The sequence below is a fragment of the Rhea americana genome, unplaced genomic scaffold (genome assembly GCF_003343005.1).
Source record: "Rhea americana isolate MKP2758 unplaced genomic scaffold, rheAme1 scaffold_142, whole genome shotgun sequence".
In the NCBI taxonomy this organism is placed as follows: Eukaryota; Metazoa; Chordata; class Aves; order Rheiformes; family Rheidae; genus Rhea; species Rhea americana.
The window spans coordinates 907,506-920,752 of NW_028185506.1; the positions used below are offsets into that span (position 1 = coordinate 907,506).

General features: G+C 39.4%; 1 long non-coding RNA gene across 3 annotated transcripts in view; it reads right to left on the bottom strand.

The window, feature by feature from the left end:
* Positions 1 to 1,366: 1,366 nt before the first annotated feature.
* The window catches only part of LOC146599279 (uncharacterized), a 72,504-nt gene continuing 60,623 nt past the window's right edge, over positions 1,367 to 13,247 (bottom strand). For 2 of the 3 annotated variants that reach the window (XR_014895055.1, XR_014895056.1), the window contains 3 exons: positions 9,564 to 9,824; positions 8,776 to 8,869; positions 1,367 to 4,288 (listed from right to left, as the gene is read on the bottom strand). This is a non-coding gene — a long non-coding RNA (uncharacterized LOC146599279). The remainder of the gene's footprint in view (positions 4,289 to 8,775; positions 8,870 to 9,563; positions 9,825 to 13,247) is intronic. The other variant, XR_014895057.1, reaches the window with a different exon arrangement.

The following is a 13,247-nucleotide window of genomic DNA, read 5'->3' on the forward strand; positions in this document are numbered from 1 at the left end:
GTGGCACTGATGGCTTCCTGTAGGTGTATATGTACATCATTTCTCTCTCACTGACTAAGAACTGAGGACAATTTCACCTCCATATGTACATGGAGGATAGAATACATCCGGATATTCATCTTCTTGGCTTCAGCCTCCTTGGCCATAATGGGTTTTTGCAGGGGAGTGGTTTATGGAGAAGTGACTGAGATGTTATTTTTCCATTTGTTAACACAAGAAAAATCAATCTCAATTGCTACCACCAAAAAAAAGCCGTATTTCATCAGCTTCCCAGCTCCTTCAGCATATAGATAAAATTAAGCCTCACCACTCTTTCCTGTTTCTTCACATCTGCTCTGTTTTCCCTACCAATTCTATTTTATAACTGAAGTGATCCATCTAGGGTATTTCACTTGCAGATACTTTGAACCAGCRTATGTTCAAATGTCAAGGCCATGGCCTCCATCTTTTCTACCTCATCTTTTAGCTGAACATGGAAGAGAGTATCTAACAGTTTTTCTGTGTTTTCTCTAAGAAGAAAGTAGCTGGTCCTACAGGCTACTTTTGACCTGCTAGTTGGTTGGACCATATTGAATAACTCTCTTCCGTCATGGTTACTAATATCTCCTCTAATTCCAAAAATACAAATCACCATTTTCTACTTTCCGTGTACTAATACAAGAAGCTTGTATTTACTTCTTCATTAGCATATTATTTATCCTTGTTAGTGCTTCCTTCCATTATCACTAGAGGACTCTCTTTTTCTTTCACCTTCCCATTTTTCACAGTTCTCACTCTTTATTTTTATTCTTTTAGCCATCTCCTAATTCCTTCTCAATTGAGAGCTGCTGCACTCAACTTCATAGCTAAAATATGTACCTGCTTGCACAATTTCTTGCTAACCTGCTATTTCCTAACCTCTTTCCCAATCATGATAGTGTAACAGGTCTATCCATGCTCCTGCCACCATCCTTCTACTTTCCTCATTAGGAAATTTGTTTAATATTTTGTCAATATTGTGTTTCATCTGCTTTGACAATGTAATGAACAGGAACTAAAGGGTAATGAAAAAATATTTGATATTGTTTCAATAACAAGTAAGTTTTTCACACCTTGGTAATAGGAGGTGTCAGGCAAAGGTTTCATTCTGCTTTAATACTTGCTGGTCCTGAGGTTCTGTAAAGCAAATTAGAGAAAGTTCAGGAACAAAGTTTTAGGATATAGATAGGATAAAGAGCATAGGCTATACTATAGAATATACAAGATTCAGAAATAGGAATAAAACACAATTTCAGAAACTTGGATACTGAACTTGCTCTAGTTACCGCTTTATGTTTTCTTCTCCAGTCCAAATACTGATACTTTTCTGGAAGTGCCATTACTTTTATTTGATATTGAGAATTCATAATTTACAGGATGAAAAGGCCATTATCACAGAGAATGGGGCATTTCTTTCTTTGAAACTGGTCTTCAGCAGCACATCAACTTTTATTCTGATTTAAAGATACTCAGTTTGGTGATTCCCCATATCTGCAGACCTGGTGTTTTTGGAAAATGCCAGTGATTTTGCAGTAGATCATGCTCCCTGTTCATCTACCTGTAATTCATGGAAGCTGAGTTCCTTTCAATCACCTTGCATTTATATCTCACTGCAGTACTACTCTTTCTAATGATAGTATAGTTCTGTACCTCCTACTTAAAGATCCTATAGTATGTATGCAGGTTGGAGAGATCCCTGTTTCCCCAAACAGAAGAGAATCTGTGGTTTTGGAGAGGCAAAACCATAATTCTACCAGATATAGCAAAAAAAATCCAGGATCTTGATGTCCAGTCATCCTTGAATACAAATTATTTGGAGACTAAAGACTGCATCTGAATCACTGTTGGCTTTGAGTTTAGTATCTCTCTCTCTGGAGCATTTTCCCCTATTTTTAAGGTTTAGAATGTGGGCCTGGAGAATAGCTGGAATTGGTCTATTTTCAAGAATGACTCGTTCCAAATAGTTGTTATGCAACATATAAATAAACCTATGAGAAAACGACGATTCTGCTGAATTTAAAAAAAATCATGTATGATTGACCATTTAGGCCTTTTTACTTCTGTTTAGAACTGTTTTGAGTTGTGTACTCAAGGTTTGTATGAGTGTGTGTCACAGTCGCTTTATACAGTCCCTAGTGGCTGATTCCATCCCTTCATGGCTTTCTATGAACATGCATTGCATGTCCTAAGCTCACAGCCCTGAAAATTGAACTCAGAARAATCAAGCTGAAGGTCAGGTATCTGTGTGCAGATATCACTCATTGCTATGCCAGTTACTCGGGTTGCCTGAAAGCTGCTGATCTCAGTTCAAACCTTTAACCAATAAAAGATGATCGCTGAAAGCTATAGACTTAGGGAAGGCCTTTGGTAAGAAAAGATAGCTTACTTCATCTTACAAACACAAAACAAAATCTGTAATTTCACATAAGTATAATTAATTCAGGGCAGCTCTTGGTTATCTTTTTCTTCACAGAATCTCCCAGGGAACATCCAGGTTATGGCATTTAAGAGTGAAAAACTGCCTTACACCTGCTTCCATCATCTCACACAGCCTCTTCCCAGGCACTTGGTAGGGGGCTTTCCCCATTGCAAGTCCTTGAGACTTATTTTGTCCACATAATATTCCTCTCAGACCATTGTTTTATCACAGCACATTATTTACCTTGCTCACAAGAACCTGCACTGCTTTTGAAGTGTAAAGCTAGAGGTCTGACTTCATTTGCACCAGTGTAAAATAAGAATAACCTTTGTGAAGTTGGCTGTGACTGCACTTGGATGTTACATTTGTGCCAGTGGGAGATGGTTCAGGGCTAGTGTCTCTAAGCACAGCATCTCAAAATGTAATTCACTGATGCAGTCCATCACCTCTAATACTATGTATTTAACCGTCATTTTACAGGAATATCTTATCATTACAGCTTTAAAATCTTTATTAGGGGGCAAGACATAACGGGGAGAGAAATATACAACCTTCTACCAATGTTCTGTCAGTAATCAGCTGTCTAAAGGTTCAGACAAATTCCAGCAAACTTCACTGAGGTTAGTGAAGAAATCACTGTCCCCATGTCTTACGTGTCAGTCTGCCAGGTCTGTCTGCTCAGAGAAATTTTTCCCTACACTTTTTGTTCTGTAAAAGCCACACTGCCTTTAGAGTGGCAGTGTGCTTCCAGAATAATTACTGCTTCCAGGAAAAAAAAAAAAAAAACTTTAAAATGTGAATATGCCCTTTTTCTGAAACATGGATTGATGACCTAAACCCCAGATTGCCCACTGAAAATGCATTCAATCTATAGATCCTGCAATTGGCTAAGAATAATCGCATTGTGTAGGAGGTAAGGAGAGTTGGTTGGTCTATCCTTTTTTTTTTCTTTTTTTTTTTTTTTTTTGAGCAAGCTCAAATCTTAGCAAGAATGAACATGTATAAAACCCCACACGAAAACCAGGTAGAGTAGCAGAAGCCCCTGCCTTTGGCAAGTCCTACCCTTCCTGTCATTCTGATCATAGCAAGTGTTTACTACGGTGATGGTCACATAATGGCCATGTTGCAAACTGGGCATATTTGTTTTCTTAAGAGGACAAAAATGAAATCAAAAAACATGAGATTCACAGAGTGGTACAGAAATAAGAGCTAAGAGGGACATATGGATGCTCAAAGTGAGGCTGAGAGACTGGTACATGGGGAAATGGTGGTGCAGAAGAACCAATCAGCCCAACTTAGGGAAAACTCAGCCAAGAGCATAAGGCATTTGCAGAGAAATCCAAGAGCACTGATAGCGCTTTCTGCATCAGTGCCTGCTGGCTGATGTCTCTGGCTGCCCAGTATCCCCAAGGCCCTGTGCTGAAAGGGGGACCCTTATTTGTCAGGACAGCAGAAATTCCACTGAACTTTACCCTCATCAGCTAGAACTAGCAGAACTTCCTGTGTATGTCACCTTTGAGTGTAACTTGGAGTGAGAACATTTCTCTATGAACAATCCTAGAACAGATGACTTGGTGTGTTACAAATGGCACTTTTGGGGAAGTGACTTATGGGTTCATTCCTCTCTGAGCCAGGCTTCCAGATGGCCCGAGAATGCATGGCCACTGCTGGCCTACCATATCTCTACACTGACAGTGCAGTGTGTATCTCTTAACAGCCATTCACAAACAGAGGTCTCGAAGGTATAATTTTAGGGAAGACTGGACACAGATCCAGCACCTGTGCAATGAATGTGCTGATGTAGAGATTGTGAAAGACTCCAGGTAGTCACAATCACACTGTATCTGGAACCTGAAACAAACAAGACAGAAAATAACCGTTACCAAATAATTCCTGCAACAGAGCCAAATCTTTTAGCTCATTGTGAAACAAAACATTGGCTGAAGTAGCTTCCAATCATACATATCCATTTTAGACTGATCTAATAAGGTGAGTTAAAAGTCTGTGATAAAGTGCATGCTTTAGCAATACCTGGAGGGAACAGTGATCTGTATTTCTCTTTTTAAGCATCAGTTGTTTAGCATAATTTAACAAAGCCTGAAACACTAATCATTATTTAGAAAACAATTCCCTTAAGTTCCAAAACACGTTTTGCTCAAAAACTAAAGGCAAAGCAAGGGGAAATAATTACCAGGATCACTTCCATTTTATTTTAAAAAATTGCTCTATTTTGCATGTATGTGATAGAGGACAGAGTCTTAGAACAAGAATCATAGACATCAACTTTGGCACTTGGGATATGGTACCTTCAGTTGCTAAAAGCAAGGTGAGTTTGACAAATCTTGTCAGAAAAGCCTGATTATCTTATGCAGTACTCTGTGAATCTCCATTTCTGTGAATAATCCAGACCAGACATCACATGGCAACAGGAGGAAAAATGAAAGATAGTATGTGATATATGCTGCCTAAAACTACCAAGGTCATAAATGCTGTGAAGAGTAAGACAAGGGGAACTGATACTTGGTGGGCCTCAATGCAGGGCTGTTGTAGCTTATACATTTTCTAAAATAAGTAAGAAAAAAATAGGATATATTCAGGTTATGACAAGTTCACTGAAGTACATGGATTTTTACTTATATAGGCTCCTTAATCCATCTGAAGATGATTGTTTCCTCACATTCATCACTTCACTCCCTCTCATCCGCAAAAAAATATATGCGACAGAAACAGATGACCTGCTAAGACCACTGATGAACAGACAATGTATCTGAAGAAATAATACTGCAACTGGTACTGAACATGAAAAAACAGAGAGTGGTTATGTGGGCTCTGACCAAAGTTCCAGCTCCTCTAAAATCCTTCCTCCAAAAATAGCCAGAGCAACTGTCCAGAGAAGGGTATCATAACAAGGTAAACATCTAATGATGGTCCTGAACAGTTCCAACCTGCAACTCAGGGACTTCCTAAGCTGGAGATGTTGACTTTATATTTAATAGCTCTCTGTGAATTTTTCTTTTATTAATTTTTCCATTCAATTTCAATCTCTCATAAATTGTTGCACAACTTTCTGCTTCACAGCTTAACTCCTTGAGTTTTTTTTTGACACTGCTACTTAATAATTTTGCTTGATGACTACTGTCTTTGAAAGAGAGAATAAGTTAGTTGTTCGCTGTTCATGCTATCCACTTCATTCATTATTTTATTTTCCTTTCCCTTTTCAGTTGTCCCTTTCTAGGCTGAAGGGTCCTGATTTCTTCAGTTGTTCCTCCTACAAAAGATAGTGTGTTATTTCCACTATATTTATTCTCCTCTGAACTTTTTCCATTTTTTTAATATCTTTATTGAGATGGGAGAACCAAAATGCATGCAGTACTCAAGATGCAGGTGCATAATGGACGTAGGTTATGGCATGTAGGTGGATGTAGGGGATGTCCCTTATTTTATTCTCTGTCCCTTTTCTGATCATCTTAATGGCTGTTTCATTTTCTTATGATGACAAAGATAATATTCTCATAGAACTATTAGCCATTCAAAACTTTGTTCCTGAGTGGTAATAATCAGAGTCAATTATTTTATAGGTAAAGATAGGACTTTCTTTCCTGCTACACAGTGTTCTAAATTTGTTCATAATGGATTTCACCTGCTATTTTATCATGCACCCACTCATTGTAATGGAGTCCTTCTGCAGTTCCTCACAGTTGAATTATTTTAATGACCTGAAATAATGTAGTAACATCAACAAACTCTGTCACCTGACTACTCACCTTCTTTCCACACTATGTTCAGCCACCGCCTAAATCCCAGTACAGACACCTATGTGACCTCCATGTTGATGTCACTTCAATGTAAGAATAGATCATTTATTCCTATTCTCAGTTTTCTATGTTTTAACCAATGATATATTCATAGGATTTTAAGAGTTGAAACTCAGGAAAAACAAGGACATTGCAGCTTGAGAAAGAATCAGCAGAAACACATGAAATACCCAGACAACAGGTTAAAGGATTCAATATTACCACTCCTATTGTGTCTTCAATAGTCTCTCTCTCTTGTGTCTGCAATAGTCTCTCTTGCTCTCACATAAACATCATATGCACACAGCAAAGAGTTACAGAAGTACAATCTGCTTACCAGCAGCATAAAGTCTAAAAACAGAGCTGAGTAGCATAGACAAAAAAGAGAAAAATTGCAGGAGATCTGTATTTCATCGTGCAAAGCAGAATGCATATCTAGTACTGGAAAGTTCCAGTTACCATAAAATGAATCTTCTGCATAAATATGGAGTGAAAACAGAAAAGCAGGAGAGTATTAAAACCTTGAGTCCCACTTACAAGCCAGACTACAAACCTAGTGCTGGTGCTGAAATCATTTGCATTGTGGAATATTTGAAACAACCTGTCACAGACAGGAAAGTAAGAAAAACACACCTGATGTTTTCGAAGCTATGGGATGTTCAATAGATACTGCAAAGCCAGGCTATTTACAAGCACTGCAACAATAGTTGGCATTGTCAATACACCCCCAATGGAAGTGGAACTTCAAAGGATGGGTAAGTTGAGTACAAATGAAGCAGTGGAGGTATCAACCCAACAAATTAGTTCAATGCTTCTAAGAGGAAAAACATCTGCTGTGATCTAGCTACTACACACTAGACAACTCAAACTTCAGTAAAAACTATTTGAAAGATGCTGATTCAACTGTACAAGAGATATTGCAGGAATAAGTGGATAAAATATTAGAAAGACTGAAAGCAGCCAAAACCATTATCAGTAATGTTCTAATTTCTGGCAACAACACAGAAGAGTACAAGAAAAACTAATGGTAATGCTGACACATGACTGGAGTACGATTGAACTTTGAATTAAAGTAAATATATCTCTAGAAAACACTAATGAGTACCTTAGAGTAAGTTACATTGTAAGAGAAGGAACGAGTCCTCATGAAAGTGAAGGTGAGAAAGCACTTAAAAGCATTTAATTTTCCTTAAAGATCTGGAAACTACATGTAGATGTTGACCTATTTATCAGGATTCCTATCCAGATTAAAGGAAAATTACAGTGCATCCATATGAGTTGTGGAGAGAAAGGAAAATGAGTGGCTGTAAACAACAACCTAGGCAAAATCTCCAAGAAACAGGAGAATCAATAAGGGCATCACCTTTTATATAGAACAATGAATCCATGCTCTGAGGACGGAAACAGAGCCACAGCAATTAGCATTGCACTATGACTGGAAGGGATGTTTCTGAAGTAAGCTTGGCTAGAGAAGAATTGATTTCCATTTCCCACTGTCACTGGTTGTCGAAAGTGCCACCAATACCTGTGTCCTTCCAGGAATTGTTAAAATAGATGACAAAGTCCTGAGGAACTTCCCTGAAAAATCTTTCTAGTTTTTCCACAGTTAATAACCTACCTCAGGCTCTTACATAGGCATAAACTGAAAGTAAAAAGTGAGCCCTAGGAAGCATTCCAGTTACACATCTTTTTCTTCAGAATTTCTAAGAAGGGCAAGATGCTAAAGGGAACATAGGTTTACAAAAAATGATGTCTAAAGTTCATTACACTTTTACAAGTATCTGAAACCAACAGAGTTGACTGCAGTGGCTGGATACTGCTAAGAAGGGAGAAAACAGTGATTTCAAATGAAATGTCTTCAGATGACCTGGGAAAGACCAGTGAGGGCACTCTGGTATGATGCCACAAAGCAGTTGGTCTACATTTAATATGAATGAATGCACAGAAAGAAAAAATTCTTAGGACAGTGCTGAATGAGGACAAAATAGTAGAAAGAGGACTGCATAGACTTGTAACGATAAAAAGAATGGGTCTGGCAGAACTTGCCAGCAATTTCAATAGAATTATTCAAACACAGCTTTAATCCCTGTCTCCTGAGAGTTAATGGAAAAAAAATGATTCAGTTACAAACGCATAAGACAACACTATCACCAGCCACACTGAAACAATATTTGCTAGATATTGTGTATTTTAGGAAGCTGACCACAAAGGACCATATTGAAAAAAAAAAAAAGGTGAACATAAGGGAAAAAAAAAAAAAAAAAAAAAAAAAAAGAAAGAAAGAAATGCCTACACTATGCCCTGAAAAATATGTACAAAGTAAGGTTAATAAAATAGCAATAACAGATAACATTATCTTGATTTGCTGAGCTACCAAAACACCCTTTTTTAATCAGTGACATCTCTGCATTCATGCTATTGGATTTAGACTGGAATTATTTACAAAAGAATTCTTTTCTGTAGTCACAGTTAAAAATCAGTCAAGTACTTGATGGTATTATTTTCAGTGTCCTTGTATGTGTAACATAATCACAAGGAACTTACAAGTCTACCTTCAAGGCATTGCCATTCTCACAGTAGAAGCTTTTCCCTTTCTTCTGTAGTCCAATCCAAGAACCTCACATTTTCAAGCACTTAACTAGGGAATTAAAAAAAAAAAAGAAAGAAAGAAAGAAAGAATAAAAAAACAGCTATTTTGTCAACATGGGTTCTCACAACAAGAAGCAAATCCCTCCTGTGACCTTTGAGGAGGATTAATCTATCATTCTGTCATTTGAAAGGGTTTCATAAGCATCCCATTAAGAGTTATGAGCCTAATTCTGCATTTGTTTGAATTCTTTTCAAATTATTTCTTTAGTAAAGTTATTCTACTCAATGCCCTTGCAAATTATTACTGTAATACATGGTAATACCCAAACACCATGCATTGGCAGCACATCTGTACATGTTTATCAATCTGTATGCATGGAGATTGGTCTGAATAGGCTAGCACATACAGGCATTCCATACTAGCATTTCAGATGAACATATGTGAACTCTCTCCCCTTCCCAATTCTTATTTAAAACCTTGTGAGTGTACAGATAAAAAAGTAAAAGGCAGCTCATTGCCTCAGAAGTTTAGAGCAACCAATATATGTACAGTTTATAGAACACAGAGTAAAGAGTAATGGGAGCTGGCAGAGAAGCAGCACAGGTACTAGCACCCCAAGTCTGTTAGTATAACAGAACTTCCTACACTCAGATATTGTTACAGTTTGTGAAACAAAAAATAAGATAAATATTTACTGTCAGCGAGGATTTTAGGAATATGAATTGTTTTTTAATGGACTAACAAGGAGTATATTATTACAGTCCTCCATACTCCAGTTCAAAAGAAACTGTTTGTCTTGGCAGAGTCCCAATATCACTTCTACATCCCACTACCATTTCTTCCAGGTTTTCAAAAAGAGGAAGCAAAGATCCATTCTTAGCACAGAAGGTCGGACTAGAAGTCCAGTTTTTCTCCTCCTCTGAGATGAAGTAACATTTATTTCAGTAACTGATCCACTCACTGGGGCACTGTTCAGAAGAAAGTTCTTCACAGCATACTTTGGCTAAAAAGGAAAAGAAACAACAAAAATTTTACACAGTAATATTTTATCATTCACCACAATAACTCACTCTAAAATTTAGATTTTTAGAAAGTCAGTAGCACACTAGATCCCAGAAGAGCAGCCAAAGGAAGGGCAAGGGACCTAACTGCCCATGCCTTTACAGGTGCAGAACTCCCAGTGTCTTCTGCTGAGAAATGTGGGAGTTGAGGACTGCAGCCCAGTTACTAAAATCAGTAGAAAATATGTAGGGACCTGTGTATAGACAAGTATAGACTTGTGAATTCTAGAGTATTAGAAGCACTGAAAACATATGACTTAACCCTGACAGAGCTTTTAATTCAGAATAATAATCCTCATAGTGAGTTTATTTATCTAACTCACACTAAGTAATGAAATTGTTTAAATACCTATAATTGTTAAGATACTTAATTAAGACAATTTGCCTTGATTTTGTAGCAAACCCTCCATGCTTGATAAATCTGTGTGAAGATAAGTAAATTAGATTTTGATATCATGATGCAAATGAAATCTGATTGTTGATAAAGGTATAAAATACATTATTTGGAGATAATCGTTTGGAGGATGGTTCTTTGGAGCTGTTCCTCATGTTGTAATGCCCTCTGTTCACCTGTTGTGTGACATACTAGCCCTGTGGGTATGAGAGGACTAACTGGTAGGTTTTGTTTTAGTAATAAATTTAATTTTTTATAGGGAAAAAAAAAAAAAAAAAAAAGCTTACATTTGTCAAGGAGAATTGGGTTAGAGATCTTTTAGGTAAACTTGACATCCACAGATCCATGGGCCCTGATGGGACGCACCCACTGGTACTGAAGGAGCTGGCAGATGTTGTTGCCAGGTCACTCTCCATCATCTTTGAAAGGTCATGGAGAACTGGAGAAGTGCCTGAAGACTGGAAGAAAGCCAGTGTCACTCCAGTCTTCAAAAAGGGCAAGAAGGAGGACCCAGGCAACTACAGGCCAGTCAGCCTCACCTCCATCCCTGGATAGGTGATGGAACAGCTCATCCTAGATGTCATCTCTAAACATATGAAAGACAAGAAGGTGATCAGGAGTACTCAGCATGGATTCACCACAAGGGATTCATGCTTAACAATCTTTCTATGATGGCATGACTGGCTGGGTAGATGAAGGGAGAGCAGTGGACATTGTGTACCTTGACTTCAGCAAGGYTTTTTGACACTGTCTCCCATAACATCCTCCTAGAGAAGCTCTGGAAGTGTGGGTTAGACGAGTGGACAGTGAAATGGATTGAGAACTGGCTGAAAGGCAGAGCTCAGAGGGTTGTCATCAGTGGTGCAGAGGCTAGGTGGAGGCCTGTAGCTAGCAGTGTCCCTCAGGGCTCAGTATTGGGTCCAGTCTTGTTCAACTTTTTCATCAGTGACCTGGATGAAGAGACAGAGTGCCTCCTCAGCAAGTTTGCTGACAATACCAAGCTGGCAGAAATGGTTGATGCATCAGAAGGCTGTGCTGCCATTCAGAGAGACCTGGACAGGCTGGGGAGTTGGGCAGAGAGGAACCTCCCAAGGTTCAACAAGGGCAACTGCAGGGTCCTGCACCTAGGGAGGAATAACCTTATGCATCACTACGGGTTAAGAGATGACCTAATGGAAAGGAGCCCTGCAGAAAATGACCTGGGTGTGCTGGTGGACAAGCTAACCATGAGCCAGCAATGTGCCCTTGTGGCCAAGGCRACCAATGGTCTCGTGGGGTTCATCRGGAAGAGTGTTGCTAGCAGATCGAGGGAAGTGATCCTGCCCCTCTACTCAGCCCTGCTGAGGCCTCATCTCGACTACTGTGTCCAGTTCTGGGCTCCTCAGTACAAGAGAGAGATGGAGCTACTGGAGAGAGTCCAGCCGCAGGGCTATGAAGATGATCAGAAGACTGGAGCATCTGCCCGATGAGGAACAGCTGTGAGAGCCAGGCCTGTTTAGCCTGGGGAAGAGAAGACCTAGGGGGGAATCTTATCAATGTGTATAAGTACCTGAAGGGAGGGTGTCAAGAGGAGGGGGGCAGATTCTTTTCAGTGGTGCCATGTGACAAGACAAGAGGCAACAGGCAGAAATTGAAACACAGGAAGTTCCGCCTGAATATGATGAAGAACTTCTGTCCTGTGAGAATGATGGAGCACTGGAACAGGTTGCCCAGAGAGGTTGTGGAGTCTCCTTCTCCAGAGATATTCAAAACCCACCTGGATGAAACCCCATCTAACATGCTCTAGGTGACTCTACTTGAGCAGAGGGGTTGGACTAGATGATCTCCAGAGGTTTCTAACCTCAACCATTCTGTGATTCTGTGACTTACTGTGTTTTGTATTTTCCAAACAAAATAATCTACAGTAATGATATGACTGATCAGAAGGACAAACCACGTAAAGCTAATAGGAATTACAACATGTCATGAGAAGTGGTTAGAGTGACCTTTTCTGTGAAGCATCATATCCTTTATATAATATCCATTTAGAGGATATGGCACATTTCTGGTTCATCTAGGGGATGAAGGTGGGATCCAGACCTCACCCAAAGCACATTTATCCACTACGTAAGCTTGCTGGTGGCTAGTATTGAAGTGAAAGTAACTGGCCTTTCTGTAAGCAGAAGAGCTTGCAGGAAGTGAATTTATCTCTCAGACTTGTTAACCTGCTGTTGCCATGGTTCATCTCAGTTTTTCCTTTCTAGTTAGCCTGTTAGCTGTAACTGGAAACTACCTGGCAGACCACCTAAGAGCACTGCCCTCACCCCCTCCAAGAAAGTGCGACTACTTGCTTTTAAACAAAAGCCTGACAAAGGAAAGGAAAATTGACATGGACAAACGTCACTACATTCCTTGACTCACTCGTAAGTGTGCACAGACCTCTCTGCTACACAATGTGATGCTACTGCAGGTATGCAGAAGATAGATTCTTGCCATGAAGAAGATAGGTAGAAGATAGGATAGAAGATAGAAGATAGGCTGAGCCGCCATCACGGACACACACATGGACCCAGAGTCTTGGGCTACCTCAGATAACGTCAGGCAGATGAGTTTGATGTGGGACAACAGGAGCACATCTGGCCTCCTTTGTGCCAGGAGCAGGTAGGGCTGACTTTTTTTTTCCTTAAAAAGACAACATGCAACACAAGCTGATTTTTACAAAAAAAAGGCCCCAGAGGTCATTTATGAGAAAGATAAGCTAAGTATATTACACAGTTGTCTTTCAGTGTGGTGATAAAGATGCAATCAAGACTGGACTTAGAGGCAGCTGGAGTTTACGCTCTGGGGAAGTGATGCTGATTTAATGTACTGTCTAGCATAATCAGAGAGATTAGCAGTGGATTAGAGTAGACAGGAAGAGCACGTATCTATCATGTGGGTGACCAGGCAGGATATTCCCCTCTTGACAGTAGTAAGGATGCAGCCAAAAGAA